The sequence below is a fragment of the Anolis sagrei genome, chromosome 1 (assembly GCF_037176765.1).
Source record: "Anolis sagrei isolate rAnoSag1 chromosome 1, rAnoSag1.mat, whole genome shotgun sequence".
Taxonomy (NCBI): domain Eukaryota; kingdom Metazoa; phylum Chordata; class Lepidosauria; order Squamata; family Dactyloidae; genus Anolis; species Anolis sagrei.
This window is the reverse complement of record NC_090021.1, coordinates 248,625,164-248,644,169: the sequence shown is the minus strand read 5'-3', so window position 1 is coordinate 248,644,169 and position 19,006 is coordinate 248,625,164. Positions and strand designations below refer to the sequence as shown.

Below are 19,006 nucleotides of genomic sequence, written 5' to 3'. Positions count from 1 at the left end.
GGGTTGTAGTTTAGGTCAGGAATTGTGGGAGTTGAAGTCCAAAACACCTGGGGGGCCGAAGTTTATCTATGCCTGATGTAGCGTAAAAGAGTTCCACAATAACACCCATGTAGCAACCTCCTCATTATTTATTTATTATGTCTTGGACTGGATGGCCCATGAGGTCTCTTCCAGCTTTATGATTCAATGTCCTCTTTCCAGTCTGCCAAACAGTTGTGCAGAAGGCTTTCATTTGCCATTTACAAAGGCTTCTAAGGCCCCAGTGGTCCCTTGGCAATGGGTTGCCCACACGTAGTATATGCTTGAATAGGAACACCTCTCCATTGTTTCAGATCCAGGTATATTCCCGCAGTCCTACCTTGAGACACCCAGGCTTGAACCTGGAGCCACTTGCATTCAAACCATCTGATCTGCCTCTGAGCCTTTCTCCCAAATAGTCTGGCCTGTTTTCAGATCATTGTGGTTTCTACTTCTTATGTACACAGATGCAAATGGAATGGTCTTCCCTTTGCAAGCTTTTTGAGCCCATGTTTTAATGTTTGTTCATGCATGTGTGTGTTCACGGGGAAAGGGTATTAGTCTGTCATTTGTACTAAAAAGAACAAATATATACATGTTACGTTTAAGTAATTGTAGATATGTTAATGGTTTGATAAATATAAAGGACAGGTTAAGATAGTTTTGTACTTCATGTCTTTTAATCTGTGTTCTCTGATTTTTCTGTGTAATCAGTTGTGATTGCCTATGGGTATAAAAAATTAAATTACAGTTATGGATGCCTCCTGGCATATGAGCAGTGGCAGCTGGCATTTTCTCATATCTAGGTCCACTGCCCATGTTCCCTGGGTGTAGTAAAAAAAAAATCAGTTTTCCAAGACCTGCTCATGACAGATATATTAAATAAATACCCATTTGAGATGGGTCAAAGAAGCAAATAATCTCCAAGGTGTGACAAGATTTACAGATCCGTAATTCATATGCATTTTCGACGTGTGCCTGATTAAAATGTGACACAGCGTATGCTAATTCTAGAATGGACAAATCTTTGAATTGGCTCCGTATTATTTGCTTAAATAGATCCTGAAAAAAAGTTGTTTTTCTTTCAGGTCACCCAACATCCAAGTACTCACCTTGACACCTGCTTCTACCATCTCCAACAAAGAAAAAGATAAAAGTGAGTGTGCATTCCCAGGAAGGAACCAGATACCTTTTACATTACACATAGCAGTATGAAACCACTGGTTCTTTTCATGTGGGATCCTGTGGTTTGTAATTTGGTGGAGCACTAGAGCTCCCTGGCTGGGAATGCTAAACCATTGCACTGTGCCCTAGTTTTTGGAGCAGTAGTAAACAAGCTTGTTTCTTCTTCAAAATGACATTCTTTCCCATATTAAAATGGCTACAATGTGATATCTTAACTTTCTCTTCTCTAGGCTAAACATGCCCAACTTTCTTAATCCCATAGGGAATGGGTTCTGTACTTTTAGTTGCCTTTCTCTGGGCACATTCCAGCTTGTCGATATCCTTTTTAAATTGTGGTCATTAGAACTGGGCACAGCATTCCAGGTAAGGTCTCACTAAATACCTTCCCTCTAAATTGTTGGCACGCCATGCGATCATGCTGGCCACATGACCTTGGAGGTGTCTATGGACAACGCTGGCTCTTCGGCTTAGAAATGGAGATGAGCACCACACCCCAGAGTCAGACATGACTGGACTTAATGTCAGGGGACAACCTTTACCTTTACCTTTAAATTGTTGGTGGCAGGATTCCTTAGGACTCAAGGCAGTTAAAGTCAAATTGTAGTCCTATCATTGTGCAGTGTAAAAGGGCCCTTACTCGCTTTTTGCTTACAAAATATACTCGAGTATTAGCTAAGTTTTTCAACCCTTTTTTAGACTGAAAAAGCCCCCTTCGGCTTATACTCGAGTCATAGTCATAGAATCATAGACTTGGAAGATATCTCATGGACCATCCAGACCAACCCCCTGCGAAGAAGTAGGAAAATTGCATTCAAACCTCCCCGACAGATGGCCATCCAGTCTCTGTTTAAAAGCCTCCAAAGAAGGAGCCTCCATCACATTCCGGGCAGAGAGTTCCACTGCTGAACAGCTCTCACAGTCAGGAAGTTCTTCCTCATGTTCAGATGGAATCTCCTCTCTTGTAGTTTGAAGCCATTGCTCTGTGTCCTAGTCTCCAGGGCAGCAGAAAACAAGCTTCCTCCTTTTGATTTCCTCTCACATATTTATACATGGCTATAATGTCTCCTCTCAGCCTTCTATTCTTCAGACTAAGCATGCCCAGCTCTTCAAGCTACTCCTCATAGGGCTTGTTCTCCAGACCCTTGATCATTTTAGTCACGCTTCTCCAGACACATTGCAGCTTGTCAACATCTCCCTTCAACTGAGTCAAAGTTGTTTATTATTTTACTGTTGTTGTTGTTGTTGTTGTTGTTGTTGTTGTTGTTGTTACTACTCCTACATTTATTATTTTACTCTATTGTTATTACATTTCCATTATTTTAACTCTATTACTATTATTGCATTCATTATTTTACTCTTTTTATTATTATTGGAAGGATACGTAAGCACATTTACATTGAAGGTTAGAATCATGGTTTAATAATCAGACTTGGACAGTCTTATCTTAAATTTCAGTTCTATGTAAGTATTTATAAACATTTAACCTATTGATGCTTCAATTAATGTAATTTTATTGGTATCTATTTTTATTTTGAAATTTACCAATTTGCATTTCCCACCCTCAGCTTATATTCAAGTCAATACATTTTTCTATTTTTTGTGGTAAAATTAGGTGCCTCGGCTTATTTTCAGGTCAGCTTACACTCGAGTATATAGGGTATTTTATTTAAAATGCACACAAACAGCAAATGAGTTCTCGTAGACAAAAGGGAAAGAGTGTCTAATCCCACAGTGCAACTGCCACAGATTTGAGAATGGAGAGGTATGCACTCAAGAACAATGGTAGAAATATTCCAAGGAACCCGAGTCAGGCTGCATCCAGGCCTAGACAGGCAAAGGACTTCCTCTTTTGCTCTTGCCATTCCCACACTGGAGATCCAGGGTAAGTAAACTTGGTGTTTTATTCCACTTTTTATTGTTAAAGGGAGAAAGCAATTCACAAATGTGCTAAATAAATAAATTTGTCCTACATATTCCCCTCATTTCTAGCTCGTATGTTTATCCTTTTTCCTTTATTTTTGTAAAATGTGATTCTAAAGTTAATAGTAATAAAAGCTGATGCAACTGTTGTGTGGTCTACATCTCAGGTGGGGGCTGCTCAATTTTAGTTTCAGTTTGATCTGAGTAGGGCTTACTTGCATATGGGCATTTAGGCTCACAGACTTTATGGTTCTCACTACAACGTAATGCCTTTTGGGAATTGCAGAAACCTTGATTTTTGCAATATGAATGGATATTGTTTTCTACAACTTCACAGTTTACAAGGAAAATAAACACTGCCCATGTCTTAAGATAAATTCACTGTGCCTTTTAATACTCAAAAGACCAGCAGAACCAGATGAGCTCCATAACGACTCTGGGCAGCTGTTGACAGGGATGACAGTAGCTAACTGAACCACAAAAGACTAAAGAGAACATTATACCTCTTCTGAAACACAGGAGTTGGAATGGACTGCTCCACATCCATTCATGGAAAAGAAAAATCAGCTTTCTAACGGCCCTTCTAGAGCAAATGAGTCTTGCTAGAATGAGCCTCATCTTCAGTGATTTTATTTACTGATCATTTGAATCCTGTGATTCGTCCATCTACAAGCAAGGATGTCTGCTCAGTGATATTTTAATGTTCACAAGAAAGAAGATGAAGAGGTTGTTTAGTTAGTTATACAATAATAACATCCTAAAGTTATAAGGGGCCTTATAGGCCATTGAGTCCAGCCTCCTGCTCAGGGCAGAATCTCCAGCTATAAACCATCCCCAGCATATAGCTGCCAAGCCTCTTTTTGAAGATATCAAGATAATACCCTGCTATCTCTCTAGGTCAGTGGTTCTCAACCTGTGGGTCCCCAGATGTTTTGGCCTACAACTCCCAGAAATCCCAGCCAGTTTACCGGCCTGTGGCACAGCTAGTTAGTAGCCAGCTACATTAAATCACTACTAACTGAGAGATCATGAGTTTGAAGCCAGCCCGGGTCGGAGTGAGCTCTTGACCATTAATAGTCTAGCTTTTTGTCGACCTATGCAGCCCGAAATTCAGTTGCATCAGTCAAGTAGGAAATTTAGGTACTGCTTTATGCGGGGAGGCTAATTTAACTAATTTGCGACACCATAAAACCTTCCAGCAGCATGCGTAAGAATGAGAAAGTACTCCATCAAGGACTCGGTGTCACAAGTGGACACTGAGCAGCAGATCCCCCTGTGGCCGGAATCGAACATTCCCTCATGAAGACAAAAAAGCTAGAATGCTAAATTGCTTCTGTGTCTGTCTATAAATGTTGTATGTCTAAATGGCATTGAATGTTTGTCATGTATATGTGCATTGTAATCTGCCCAGAGTCCCCTGCAGGGTGAGAAGGACAGAATATCACTATTCTGGATAATTGGTTCAATTGCCAGATTGCTCTTATTGTCAGGACGTTCCTCCTGATGTTCAATTCAAATCTACTTTTTCTGTAATGCCAAACCTTTAGAACTGGTCTTATATTAGGGGTCAGCAGAAAACTCTGTGACAGTTCTTAAGGTATTTTATTTATGTCACCCCACGGTATTCTCTTCTTCATCAATCTGAATACGCTCATCCACCTTCCTTGTATTTTTTATTCTCCACATCTCTTATAATCCTCATTGCCCTCATCTGCTCCAACTCCTCTTAAAATGAAGTGCCCAGAACTGGATCCAGTACTGCAGATGATGCTTCACCCACACAGAAAATAGTGCAACAATTACTTCCCTTGATTTGGAAATTTTGCAAGTTGGTCTTTTTTTGCTGCAGCATCAAATTCCTGGCTCATGTTCAGTATATGATCAACAATAGCCCCAAGGTCCTTTTCATATGTTGAGTCATGTATCCTGAATCCTGCACCTGTGCTTTTGTTTTTTGTGACATAAATGTAGAGCTTTGCATTTTTACTACTGATTTTTGTTTTATTAAGTTTTACCCAATTTTTGAGTTTATTCTAGAGCAGTAGTTCTCAACCTTTCTAATCCTGTGACCCCTTAATATAGTTCCTTATGTTGTGGTGACCCCCACTGATCTTGAGTTTTGGAGTTGTAGTTCACCTACATCGAAAGAGCACTGTGGACTCAAACAATGATGGATCTGGACCAAACTTGGCATGAATACTGTGTGCCCAAATGTGAACACTGGTGGAGTTTGTTGAAAATAGACTTGCCATTTGGGAGTTGTAGTTGATGGGATTTGTAGTTCACCTACAATCAGAGAGCATTCTGAACCCCACCAATGATAAAATTGGACCAAACTTCCCACACAGAACCTCCATGACCAACAGAAAATACTGTGTTTTCTGATGGTCTTTGACACCCCCTTGCAACCCCACCCCTAGGGTGCAGACCACCAGGTTGAGAAATGCTGTTCTAGAGTCTTTTGAATTTCATTCCATTCTTATGTTTCAGTGTGTTAGTGACCCCTTGCTACTAGATCACATGGCTTCTCATTCTGTTATGCAATACTGGGAAATCTTTCTCTGGGTTGCTGTGCATTTTCTGCTGTGCATGTATGGCCATGTTCCAAAAGCATTCTCTCCTGATATTTCCAGATAATGCTTCTGGAACATAATACAGCCTGGAAAACTCACAGCAACCTAGTGATTCCAGCCATGAAAGCCTTCAACAATAAGTCTTTCTCTCTATGATGTAGCAATGTTAGCTTTACAAATAGATGTATATATACCAGTAGACTTGGAAAGGTTACTCCTTTGCATTTCAACTCTCAAAGTCCCTCAGCTAGCAATGGCTAGTGGTGGTGTTATCTGGGGGTTTGTGACAGCTGTCGCCTATAAAGTAACTTTCCAAACTTTGCATGGAGGCGTAAGTGTTCAAAAATATTTGTTGTAATTACTCATGGCCCAGAATGTTAACAGTTAATTTTAACGATGATATCCCAAGAAAATTCTTGATTAACTTTTACTGACCACATTATCTTAAAAAATAGTCAGAAAAATTATATTGTTAATACACATGTCTTAGCATTGCTGGCTTTAAACAGCCTTTAGTTAGAGATTAAACAAACAGTTCTGTGCACAGTTTCTCAGAATTGAGTCTGGCTGTATTCAGTGCCTTCAAGTCATTTCCAATCTATGGTGAGCCTCAGGCAACTTTATCATGGGGCCTTCTTGACAAGAGTTATTCATAGGGAGTTTGCCCTTGCCTCCTTTTGAGGCTAAGAGAGTGTGACTCACTCAAAATCATTCACTGGATTTCCATGACCAAGGGGGCATTCAAACCCTGGTCTCCAGTATTAGAATCATAGAATCATAGCGTTGGAAGAGACCACAAAGGGCATCCAGTCCATCCCCCTTACTCCCTCAACATGCCTTGCTCCATGGTAATTGTCTATGAGATTGCTGCCAAAGCAATCTTGAGAATCAAGATCAAGATTTGCTTTTTTTTTTTTTTTTGGAAAAGAGAGGTGCACAACTGGGGAAAATATATTTATCATAGCTCCAAATCCACTTTCCATTCAAAAATGACAAGATGCACGGTATTTGGATTATCCCACATAGCTTTGGTTGGCTAGACTGGGACAGCACTTACACCCCAAAAGGGATCTGTGCCTGCGTCTTCCCAAACCATACACTCCTGTGGAGTGCTACTTTTGAAATAAGTCCCATTGGCCTGACTCTTATGTATAGTTCCAACCAGACCTGTTGAGAATTAAAGGAAAATGTCCACTCATCATTCAACCATTAATTAAATGGTTCTAATTTGCTTGAGATCAATAGCATTAGATGGTACAGTCCAAATGACCTTACTTCCAGGTAGTGGTATAAAAGATTGCAGGTCAAGTCCCCAGTCAATCCACTGAGAAACCAGTGACATCCCTGAACTCTAATTCCCATTAGCAAGGCCAATTGTGAAGGATAGTGGGCACAGGATCTCATCAACATCTGGATGGCTGCCATTTCTCAGTCCTTGCATTAAACATTGATTTATACCTGGTAAGGGTTGAAAATCATGTGGCTCTCCAGATGTTCTTGGATTGTAGTACCCAGCATTCCCATCTGGGGTGCTGGCATGCAGCATTCCTGCCCATCGGGTGTGCTGGCTAGGGCTTTTAGGAGCTGCAGTGCAACAACCCTGTGGAGGCCCGCATAATCCGCATGCAAGCCACCAATAAAAATCCTACTGGGACGTTGGGATATTTAAGCCTTTGTTTGTTAGGGGCAGGCAAAGGTGTGATGAATTCTGGGCATTGAGGAGGAGAGGGAAGGGGAAGGGCCAGTCCTGCAAGGGTCTCCTTTCCACCCGGGAAACAAGGCAGCGATTCTGCCTGCCAGGCAGTAGGGTCTGTTTGGGCAGATTTCCCACTGCTGGTTCTACAAAGGATCCCGAAGCATTCTCAGCTTCTGCGGAATGTGCTTTGGAATATAAAGAAGTTTCAGATAATTAAGATGCAAATAATTGTTTTTCTACATTACCCAATTTAATGACTTGGGCCTAGCAAGCAAAACAGACCCAGCCTTGCCAATTTTTTAATTTTATAGTCTCCTCCTGAAAGAGCTCCCCCCTCTTCTCGAGCATAGCCTCAAGGCTGTTTGTTTCTCAGAAATGTATTCCCGGCTATATATATTAAACATAATGTACCTTTGCAAGGATGGGGATCTAACACTTTTCAAAGGGCTTTTCATGGAGATCTTGACTTTTTCTTCTTCCCTCCCTCCAAATTAAGAGAGGTGCCTCATTTTGATTTGAAGGGAGGTTTGATTTTTGCAAACACTATTTAAGGGATTCTGCTCCTGATACTTTCAGATGGGTATACATTATTTATCTCCGTAGGGTAGTGAAAATGAGGGAGTCGCACAGGTTGAGGGGGGCAGGAAGTTGGGCTCTCTCTAATCAGCAACAGCAGGGGCCTTTCGCAGGCTGCATTGTGAAATGCAGTCAGGACTTTAGCAGAAAGAAAGTAACTTGGTATTAGGTAAAAACAGTATGTGGCTGCAAACTAATACATGAAAAAAATCTCTTCCAGTTTTTAATTTCAATTCAGAATGTCATGAGGCCAAAGAACAGACAGGGATACATTTCTTCCAAAATCTCAGGAAGTATTTTTTAGACTCAATTCCCAGAATTCTAGAAACTACACTTTTAAAAAATCTCATATTTGGGGAGTTGTAGTCCAAAGAGGAACTCTTCCAAGCAGTCTAAGTATCTAGGTTGCCACCTTGATTAGCATTTAATGGCCTTGCAGCTTCAATGCCTGGCTGGTTGCTGCCTGGGGGACTCCTTTGTTGGGAGGGGTTAGCTGGGCCTGATTGATTCTTGTCTGGAATTTCTCTGCTTTTTGCATGTTGCTCTTTATTTACTGTCCCAATTTTAGAGTTTTCTTTTAATACTGGTAGCTGAATTTTGTTCATTTTCATGGTTTTCTCCTTTCTGTTGAAATTGTCCCCATGCTGGTGGATTTCAGTGGCTTCTCTCTGTAGTCTGATATGGTGGCTGTTAGAGTGCTTTTCAACAGATATATAAACCTCACTTACTTAGGTTCAAATAGACCTCACAACCTCTGAGGATGCCTGCCATAGATGTGGGCAAAATGTCAGGAGAGAGTGCTTCTGGAACATGGCCATTCAGCCTGGGAAACTCACAGCAACCCAACGATTCCAGTTATGAAAGCCTTCGTCAACACAGTCTGAGTCCCTATTTCAATGCAAGGACCGGAGGCAAGAACAGAGTGTTTCTGAGCAGATGCAGGGTGCATTTCATATCCAGTACTTTCTGAGAGTCCTGGCACACACTATATTAAAAAGAAGAGAGTCAAATTTAGAGAGCATATTTCAGACAGATGTGGGTCCCTCACGCCCTGCATGTCTTTTTCCTAGAAGCACTGAGAACTGTGATTCATGTTATATGTGTCTGTTTGCTACATTTCATTTTGAAAAGTTAACTAGATTTTCAAGCACCGTTGCTGGACAAAGTAAACAGTACTATATGTAGTCACTGGAATATTCCCAAACTGCAGTTAAATAGCTGGCACCATTTCATTTCTGGTTTTATATGGAAACCTCAAAAATAATGTTGTTTCAGATGTTTTCATTGCTGTGTGAAAATTCTTTTTGGGGGAGCCAGACTCTGCAGTCCCTAAATTCCCCCGTTAAAGTGTGTGTGTGTGTTTTTGTTTTTGTTTTAAATAGTGCGATGGAGTAAAACGTAGATCACAGACAGGGATGCCTTTTCGGATTTCAGTGGGAAGGCACCAGAGATGTTGAGCTGTGTAAAATTCAGCACATTCCAAACGCCCTGAGAGTCGCTAAGGGGGAAACTGTAAAGAAATAATTTCTTTCAAGACTGTTTTATTTGTGATGATTCATAATAACTAAAGCAACCTTATCCACCTAGGACAAATAGGCGCTCTCTTCTAAGGCAAAGGGATTTGCACCTTTGGCATGAATACCTAACACACAGAGCTATGTAATTTATAACAGGGGCCCTTGAGTGTGTCGAATGTGGGGTTTAGCAAGAATATATGTACTTCCAATCACACAATCACACGAGAACAAAAATGTGTCAGGACAGACTACCCCAAAATGGTGCCCCTGAGAATAAGAGCTGCTATGTTCCTTTTAGGATACTGTTGAAAAAACCCCAGAATTGCTCAACTAACATGGCCAGTTGGGATTTGGAAAACTGTGGTCTCGTTAAGTAACTTTCCTAAATTGTGATATTGTAGGTGGGAGAACTGATCCTAAGGGTGCTCACAGGTGCCATCCATGCTTAGTATCACATTGCATATGAAGTCCCCAGTGATGCAGTGCGTTAAACCCTTGTGCTGGCAGGACTGTTGATGGATAGGTCAGCAATTCTAATCCAGGGAGAGTGGATTGAGCTCTCTCTGTCAGCTCCAGCTCCCCATGTGGGGATGTGAAAGAAGCCTCCCACATGGATGGTAAACATCAAACATTCAGACGTCCTCTGGGGAATGTTCTTGCAGATGGCCAATTCTCTCACACCAGAAGTGACTTGCAGTTTCTCAAGTTGCTCCTGACATGAAAAAAAATCACACTGCATCAATTTTTCTTCCATCTTTTTTTTAATCTGAAAAAATCTATACGGAAGAAAGGACAAAATAGTCACACAGTGCCATTTGAGTGTTTTCAGGACAAACCTGCTGTCTGGAACTGTGACTTGTGCATGGCTGTGCTGTGAATTCATGGCAGTGAGTGAATAAAATGGAGGACTTCCTCACTGGTAACTTGGGGCAGCTCTACACTGGCCTATTATCTCAGGGCCAATCCAGCATGGCATATAGCAGATCAGCCCCAGATCAGCTATAAACACACACACACACATATATATACCGGCCCTCACTGACCACTGGTGCCAAACCTGATTCAGTCCCACCAGACAGCCACCCTTGCCATCCCCTCCCCTTCTCCTTCCTGCTGGTGAATCCCACCTGGAGTGACATCAGCCAGGGCACCAGAGTGACAAGGGAGTGAAGGAGAGAGGGGGCTTTAGCGGAAGTGGAACAATCCTCAGCATCAGCTGTCCATCCAAAAGAATCAAACATTTGCTACACTTTGCATTTTGTTTACAAGATTATAACCTTGTAGGAAAGAGTTTTTGAGTTTTTAGAAGTAGTAGGGATAACATTTGATGCCAGGGAAGTTCAATCTATCCAAGAGGCTTGATAGTGCAAATACTTCCCAAATGCTAGGGACCAGAAACATTTTTGGGATTTTAGATTCCCCATCTCCCGATTTTGGGATACCAGTATTTGCATATACATTTATACAACCTGTATGTCTCTGTCATAAATATTAAAAATTAACAAGGTATTTTTAATTACAAAAATGTGAGTCAAACACTTAAAGGGTTAAATGGATGCAATGGCTCAGCAAAAGCAGTTCTATATAAGCAGGTGTGCCTGTAGCTAAATATCTATCAGTCTGAGGTAAACCTCAGTTGGAGTGAGATCTCAGTGGGAGAAAGGCCTCACGGTGTGAGGTAGGCCATAGTCTATGAGAAGGCCAAGTGTGAGAAGGCCTGATGTAAGGAACTTTGGTGAGAGAAGCCCCAGGTTGAAGGCCTTGTGTGTAAAGCTGTGTGTTTTTGTTCTTTTAAGGATTTTGGCTACTGGTGCTGGGTTACACTGCTGCTAATAAGTTATTCTGCTATACATTTATGGGGAGGGTATTTTGTATAAGCCCACTCACCCAACAGTCTCCACCAAAATGCCTACATTTAATCTTGGTTTGAGTAATGTGCATCACAAGTAAAGAATATTTCCTTTTATACATTGCCGAGGACATCAAAACATGAGAATTATAGCATTTCCATAGCATATCTTCTTCCTATCTCTCTGTTTTGTGATGTAACTTTACCTATTGCTCCCATCCAACATGTATTAGGCTAATATGTGAGTCAGCTGAAGAGTCTGTGTTTGCCCAGATAGAAGTGGGCTGCTTGCATGATAGTGAGACAACAAATCCATCCTAGGTTTTAGTCTGAATTTTAAAAGAAATATCCCAAAGTGCTCCTTTGATACATGCAACAAGTATGTTTCAGTGTAAAGCAGCACTCTAGTCACCCATTCCTACTAGGTGACACTTCAGTTCCATAATACTGTATGTCATAAGAGAAAATCAACATGCATACAAATTTGTGTGATCTGCCTAACAAGAGATTGATTTAACATTTCAGTCTGGTCTGGTCATGGGCAGAGATCTCATTTTGTTTTTGCATAGGCTGTAGCACTCATACTACTATTGTGCAAAGGCCAGCAAAGTTGCTACTAAGAGCTGCCAGGGCATGAGAGTAAGGGATTCATGAATCTGTCTTCCCCAACCAGGAAAGGCCATAAAAGTGTCAACAACAAACATCTGATTCTCAGATTATATTTTCCAGTAGCCCATCTCTGACAAGGAGTTAACACTTTACATATGAGTTAGCAGAAGTTTGGCTTACTAATTAGTTTGTGGTTTGTTGTTTTTGAAAGCATTTACACCAGGAGAGTGAGGGCAGTGCATGATTGGGTTTGCTGAACTACTTTAGTGGTCTATAATTTAGGTTGTTTTCCAAGAAAATACATGCTTTCCACTTGGTTCTTTTGATGCTCCATCTAGAAATGTGGCTACCTTTCACCCATCCAGGACCATGGAAAGTAGACTGCAGTCCAGTTCTAGTTTGAGTAAAGGGAACAAAAATTGGAACTGCTTAGGCACAGTTTATTTATCATTTAATCTTGCCCCCAGGGTTTTGGTGCACCAGTGGCCTGTCTGCAATAGAAGCGAGCATTAGGGCTGGGCGGTTTCGTTTTGTAATTTCGTAATTCGTTAAAAATTCGTTATTTTTTTTTGTTACGAAGCGATAACGAACCATTCAGGAGCATCTAAAAAACGAAACGAATTTTTCAATTCGTTTCGTAATTGCTTCGTATTTGTTTCGAAATCGTTTCGAAATCGTTTCGTTATTATTTCCGCATGTCTGGGGCAAGTTTTATAGCTGTTGTTTGTTTAATCAGTGAAAAAAAATTATAAATATCACACCAACAGTCAACAACAGAGGGAGAGGGAAGCTTCAGAAGTTCCCCATGTCCCATATGGAGGTTTTTTAGCGTATTGTGCGGTCGCGTCCACCATTAACGAATCGATTCGTATTCGTTTCGTATTCGTTTCGTATTGTTTCGTAATTTTACGAAATTTCGTAAATATCGTACTTTTTTAAAGAAAAATTTCGGAATTCTTTTAAATATCGAAACGCAAAAAACCCCAAAAAAGAATCGAGTTTAGAAACAAATTTTTCCGTGGTTGCCCAGCCCTAGCGAGCATCTGGTGAATCTCTTATGTAATTCAGCAGTCTGCATCCAACAGTTTTCAATCAGATCCGATTTGTAATTAGAAGTCTAGATGGGTGTTTGGTTTCTGGAATTATGCGATTTACTATAAATTGATCCAAATGACACATGTAATATCCCACAGTGTCTTGGTGTATTTCCTATTTTTATTCAAGTTATTGCTCTCTGGGAATAACCTGAAATGTGGATTTAATGTGAGACAACCTGATCTCTGTTTTCATGTATGGATAGTTGTCCTGTGTTTTACTATATTACATTGTGTGTGTGTAGATTCTGGATTTGTGACCAATAGAATGTATTTACTTCTAAATTTGTCCTAGAGATAATTTATCCCTATTAGCATCAACTAAGGCAGTTTAAGTACAATTATATCAATGTGAATGCCCTTGAATTTTGAATTCCTCCTTCATGGCCACTCCAACAGCATTACAAATCGGTTCATATAAGAATATGAATAGTATGATGCAACTCATTTTTACCTTATTGGTTTACTTTGTGCTACAGTTAAACAGAGGATCAGCTATTTCTGTTACTAGTTCTTTTCCCTTAATAGCTTCTTAAACAAACAAAACTTTCCAAACAAATGAAGAGGCTTTTGTGACACTTTTTCAGAGTGTGTTTGCTATTTGCAGGTGACACACAGCTCTAACGTTTGAGTTGTGTGACATAGAAGAGGTTGTGGACAAGGATCTGGAAGACCTGATACACTGTCTCGAGTCCAATAATAACTGCAACATGTTCCGAGTGAGACAAAGGTGCTATTGATAGATTATCCAACCATTCAAGGTGCTCAACCAGTTTTCTTTAAAGAACAGAGGGACACCGCCTAAGGCTGCTTATCGAGCCATGAGTATTTTGTGGAAATGGTCCCACATCCAACTTGGAGTCAGATAAGGAGGAGGGGAAAAAGCTGACTGAGCTCAAGGATGCATAGTTTCTGGCTGGGGAATATGGTTCAGGCTACTGACTTGAATTGGAGGCCCCTCAACCTGGAGCTGGTGATCAGGAGCCTTCCCTAAAGTTGCATGTCTCCTAAACTATGCGGGTGAGTCAAAACGTTTTGCCTCCTGTGTCATAAAAATGTTATAAGTGAACATATAACAGCAGAAGTTGCTACAGATCATAGCCTAAACTATCCTCTACACAAAACTACCAATCAACATAGCTCAACATTGCTTGGGAACCCACTTAGCACACACTTTGCGCTATCCCAAGTCAGCAATGATTCCTTGGGCAGTGCCATATGAGACATTCAATGCATCAGCAACATTCTGAACTGTAATGTGTCTGTCTCCTCGAATCAGTTCATCAGCCCATTCTCAATTTGCATTTGTGACTGATGTTGTTGGCTGACCACTTCTCAGTTTATCTGCAATTTCCATTTCTCTGTTTTCACACTCCTTCCCCCAACATTGCACATTGCTGATGTCCATTACAGTCTCCCCATAAACATTCTTCAAGCGATTATGGATTTCCTTATGTGCACAACCTTCTTTTGCCAGAAATTAAATGACAACTTCTTCTTTTATATTCAGATTCATTGTTCTAATCAGTCAATCTGAAAAAGAAAAGACTATATCAGTAGAGTAAGGTTACTTCTATCATAACATGCAGTCCAGTAGATGTGAAAGAAATATAAGTTATAGCGATGGAGGCATTACTTTTTATGGAGATGCCAAACAGGAAGCCATGGAGACAATTGTCCACCTGTTAGCTGCTTGATCCTCCACATTTAGACAGAGCATATGAGGGAACAAAGCATAGGTGGAGTGGAGAAGAAGGAGAGGCTGATAAGTAAGCCTTCGTGAAATCTTCGTTACAGAATGGTATGGGGCTAAAATGCCCTAAAGGCACCTGATCCCATCTGCTTTTGGAATCTAAGCAGGGCCATCCCTGGTTTGTCCTTGAATTGACAATGAATACCAGGTTCTGACGGTTACATTTCAAAGGAAGGCACTGACAAAACCATCTCTTGAGTGTTCCTTCTTTATGAAATCCATGGGGTTGCCATAAGTCAAAAAGCGACTTGAAGGCAGATACGCATGTGATATAAATACTTTAATACTAAATAAATATTAATTTTGCAATTATCATGATTCTAGATAAAGGCTTCTCTTTATCTAGAAAGTGTTCCTGCCATACATCAAGGGAACCACTGACCGCATAGGGAAGCTGATGAGGAAACACAACATACAAACAATCTACAGACCTACTAAGAAAATCCAGCAAATGCTACGTTCAGCAAAGGACAAGAGGGATCCTCTCACCTCCGCAGGAGTCTACCGTGTACCATGCAGCTGTGGACAAGTCTACATAGGGATCACCAAACGCAGCGCCCAAACAAGAATCAAGGAACATGAAAGACACTGCAGACTACTTCAGCCAGAGAAATCAGCCATAGCAGAGCACCTGATGAACCAGCCTGGACACAGCATATTATTTGAGAACACAGAAATGCTGGACCACTCTCACAACCACCAGGTCAGACTACACAGAGAAGCCATTGAAATACACAAACATGTGGACAATTTCAACAGAAAGGAGGAAACCATGAAAATGAACAAGACCTGGCTACCAGTATTAAAAAATTCTAAAATTGCAACAGCAAAAACAGCAGAGAGGAAACAGGCAGGGACATCTAATTACCTTTCAAGAAGAGTTTGCTCCAGGCACAGTCAGCCCATTGTATGCTAATCAAGGTGGTCAGTTGAAATATTCACACCTAGCCCAACTGACAAAAGTCCTTTGTCTCACCCTGGTCATTCCACAGATATATAAACCCCTTTCCCAGTTCCAACAGACCTCACCTCTGAGGATGCTTGCCATAGATGCAGGCGAAACGTCAGGAGAAATGCCTCTAGAACATGGCCATATAGCCCGAAAAAACCCACAAGAACTTAGTGATTCCAGCCATGAAAGCCTTCGACAGTACAAAGGCTTCTCTGTTTTCCAAGGTCTTTCATTCTTGGAAACATCAAATCTTGTTAATCTTCTGTGGTCCTTTTATGCACTGGGAAGGGCTTGTATGCTTGTTTTTAAACTGACAATTGTCTATATTCTTCTGTATTTTTAATCACTGTTTTACTAGTTACTATTTTTATGTTCAAAGTAAAGGTAAAGGTTTCCCCTTGACATTAAGTCTAGCCAGTCCAACTCTGGGGGGTGGTGTTCATCTCCATTTCTAATCTGAAGAGCCGGCGTTGTCCATAGATATCTCCAAGGTCATGTGGCCGGCATGACTGCATGGAGCGCCATTTTTATATATATGGCATTTATTCTTCTCCATAACCTATCCTGGATAGACTGGTTGGCAATAAAAGGATAACTGTTACTGTGAAAAATTGTTGCTGATGCTGGTGGTGGTTGCAATGATAATGATAATTAAGGACAACATAATGTGTCTGTAACAGTCTGTTACATCAATATGTTATTGTTGATAGACTTTGTATTCCAAAATATTCCGGTATTATCTGAACACAATGTTGCCTTTATGTTTCCGACCATCATGGTCTGGAAACTCGAGTTTCCAAAATTAAGCCCAAAACAAACCTGTCTGTTCAACTTAAACTATCAAAACTGGGGTAACTGCTATAGCACTCGAGGTAAATTATGCTCCCTTTCCATCTTTAAATGTATTTATTTACTGGCCTATACCTTAAGGTACAGTTAACTTTAGATGCAAAACTTTGTACACTGTGCAAACCATTCCTAGATGTCAAAGTGAAATAACAACCCTAATGAGCAATGTTAAAAAAAGGCAGGGCCCATTACTTTAAAGATGCATGGAAACAGCCAAAGATGACAAGCACGCATAAAATTCAAAACATGATGGAAAAGAGAACAGGCAACTGAACCACATAAATCAGTGTTTTGAATTTTATTTCTCTGTGGGTATAATTGTACCTTAGTTTCTTATAATGATTTATTGAGGTAAATATTCTGTATGGTTTAACAGCTACAGCTTCAAAGTGTCAGCCACACAGTCTCCCTTATTCATGAGGCAGCTGAGTACCAGGGCTGTGAATTAGCTTCTGTATTCTGGGACTTGGCAAAGTTTGTTTTTTAAGGTTCTTATAAAGGATTCATATTGATGCAGCTATTCAAATGTGAAAAACACTGTGCTGTAATGGATGAAACAGAAAACCTTTACTGTAATTCCTAACGAAAAAAGTAAATACGTGGAATAAACCATACAGAATTGCCTTCGAGGGAGAAATATAAAGGAATCTCCTAAAGTTTTTTAAATCATTTTAGTTTGTACATATGGGAAGACCCCCAAAGTCCTCATTTCTTAAAGAGGAAAGAGGAATTATATATTTTTAAAAAGAATTAAAACAGGAGAAGGAACTACAGGAAAGTTTTAAATTGTGACATTTACGGTTTCCGCTGAATGCCAAACCACACTTTCTAGCGCTCTCTCTGACCAGAATAAACCAACCATTAACTAATAAAAGAGTCATAGTCCGTGAAAACTTGGATGGCATTTTAACAGTTCTTCATCTATTATTTAAGAAAGTCTAATTTGCAAAACCAAGTTCTTTTTCTGTTTATAGGCATAAAGCAATGATGGCAAAAATTATATGTGTTCTCATGGTGGGGAGAGCCATGGAAGCCACAGAAGCACACTGAAGTTCCTTGTGGTCCGTGCCAAAATATTCAGCAGGAAGCCCTCATTGTTGCCAAGAAACATGTGTGCCTCAGATACCAAGGATCTCCATGTGCTGATGTTTCAACTTTCCTGGAGAGAAATCTGAGCTTTGGGTGCCTGTCCTGGGCTTCCTGCCATTGCGGCACCTCTCCCCATCTGTCCAAAGTGGGCATTGTGCCTTTTACATGTGGCAAGCCAGAGGAATATTTGCTCTATTCAACACCCCAAGAAATCCCGAGCTTCTCCTTCTCGGACTGCATTCTTGCTTTGTGTGCACAAGGTGACCATGAAGAATGATCACTTTTTATATGCTGTAGACTTTCAGTTAACCAGCACCCTAAGGGATTGGTAGAAGTAGGATAAATGTTGCTTCTGGTTGCTTGAGAGTTACTACTAAAATTGGCCTAATACTACACTCCATAAGCTCTGTACTGAATTTATACTAATATTGAAATGCAATAATTAAAAGCAAATTAGGAAAAATAAAGACAAACTTAATTTAATATCGTTTTACTGTATAATACATGAACTTTAAGTGTTATTGGAGCCACCAGTGGCACAGTGGGTTAAACCGCTGAGCTACTGAACTTGCTGATTCAAATCCGAGGAGTTGGGTGAGCTCCCGCTGTTAGCCCCAGCTTCTGCCAACCTAGCTGTTTGAAAACATGCAAATGTGAGTAGATCAGTAGGTACCACTCCGGCGGGAAGGTAATGGTGCTCCATGCAGTCATGCTGACCACATGACCTTGGAGGTGTCTATGGACAATGCCAGCCCTTCGGCTTAGAAATGGAGATGAGAACCACCCCACCCCCAGAGTCAGAAATGACTAGACTTAATGTCACTTTTTAAAAGTGTTATTTCTTCAACCTTTTGCTAGTTGCTTCAGAGTTCAATTTACTTGTGTTCTGGTTAACCAAGAGTCAACTGTACCTTTCAACATGAAGTCCTTCTGCTGGAACCCCAGATTTTGTGAGATTTGCAGTGCTCTAAGTGGATTTTGGATCAGCTGCAGAGCATCACAAATTTATATACATGGCTTCCATATGCTTCAGATTAGGTTGTGATTCAACAATGCTCCTGTACAACAGAAATACTGAATAGGCCTATTCACTAATGTATGAGAATAGTTCTTCTGCATCAGTCCAAAAATCTGTCTTCACCAAGGTCTAATATTACTTCTTAGAATAGCTAAGAAAGAAACTTACAAGAACTGAGTGAAGGTTGGTGTTCTTCAGGTACTGATATTTAAGGATTACTACTGCAGGATTACTGCTGCAGAATCTGGAGGCTTATGACCAAAATCTACTGGACAGAACCCATTCTTCTGCTGAAGAATTGACGTTTT

The 19,006-nt window shown here is 40.5% G+C and overlaps 1 long non-coding RNA gene across 1 annotated transcript in view; it reads left to right on the top strand.

Moving 5' to 3' along the window:
- Window positions 1-14,868, top strand: part of LOC132770586 (uncharacterized) — a 28,135-nt gene extending 13,267 nt beyond the window's left edge. The window contains exons 2-3 of the long non-coding RNA XR_010908927.1: window positions 1,107-1,174; window positions 13,645-14,868. This is a non-coding gene — a long non-coding RNA (uncharacterized lncRNA). The remainder of the gene's footprint in view (window positions 1-1,106; window positions 1,175-13,644) is intronic.
- The last annotated feature ends 4,138 nt before the right edge of the window (window positions 14,869-19,006 follow it).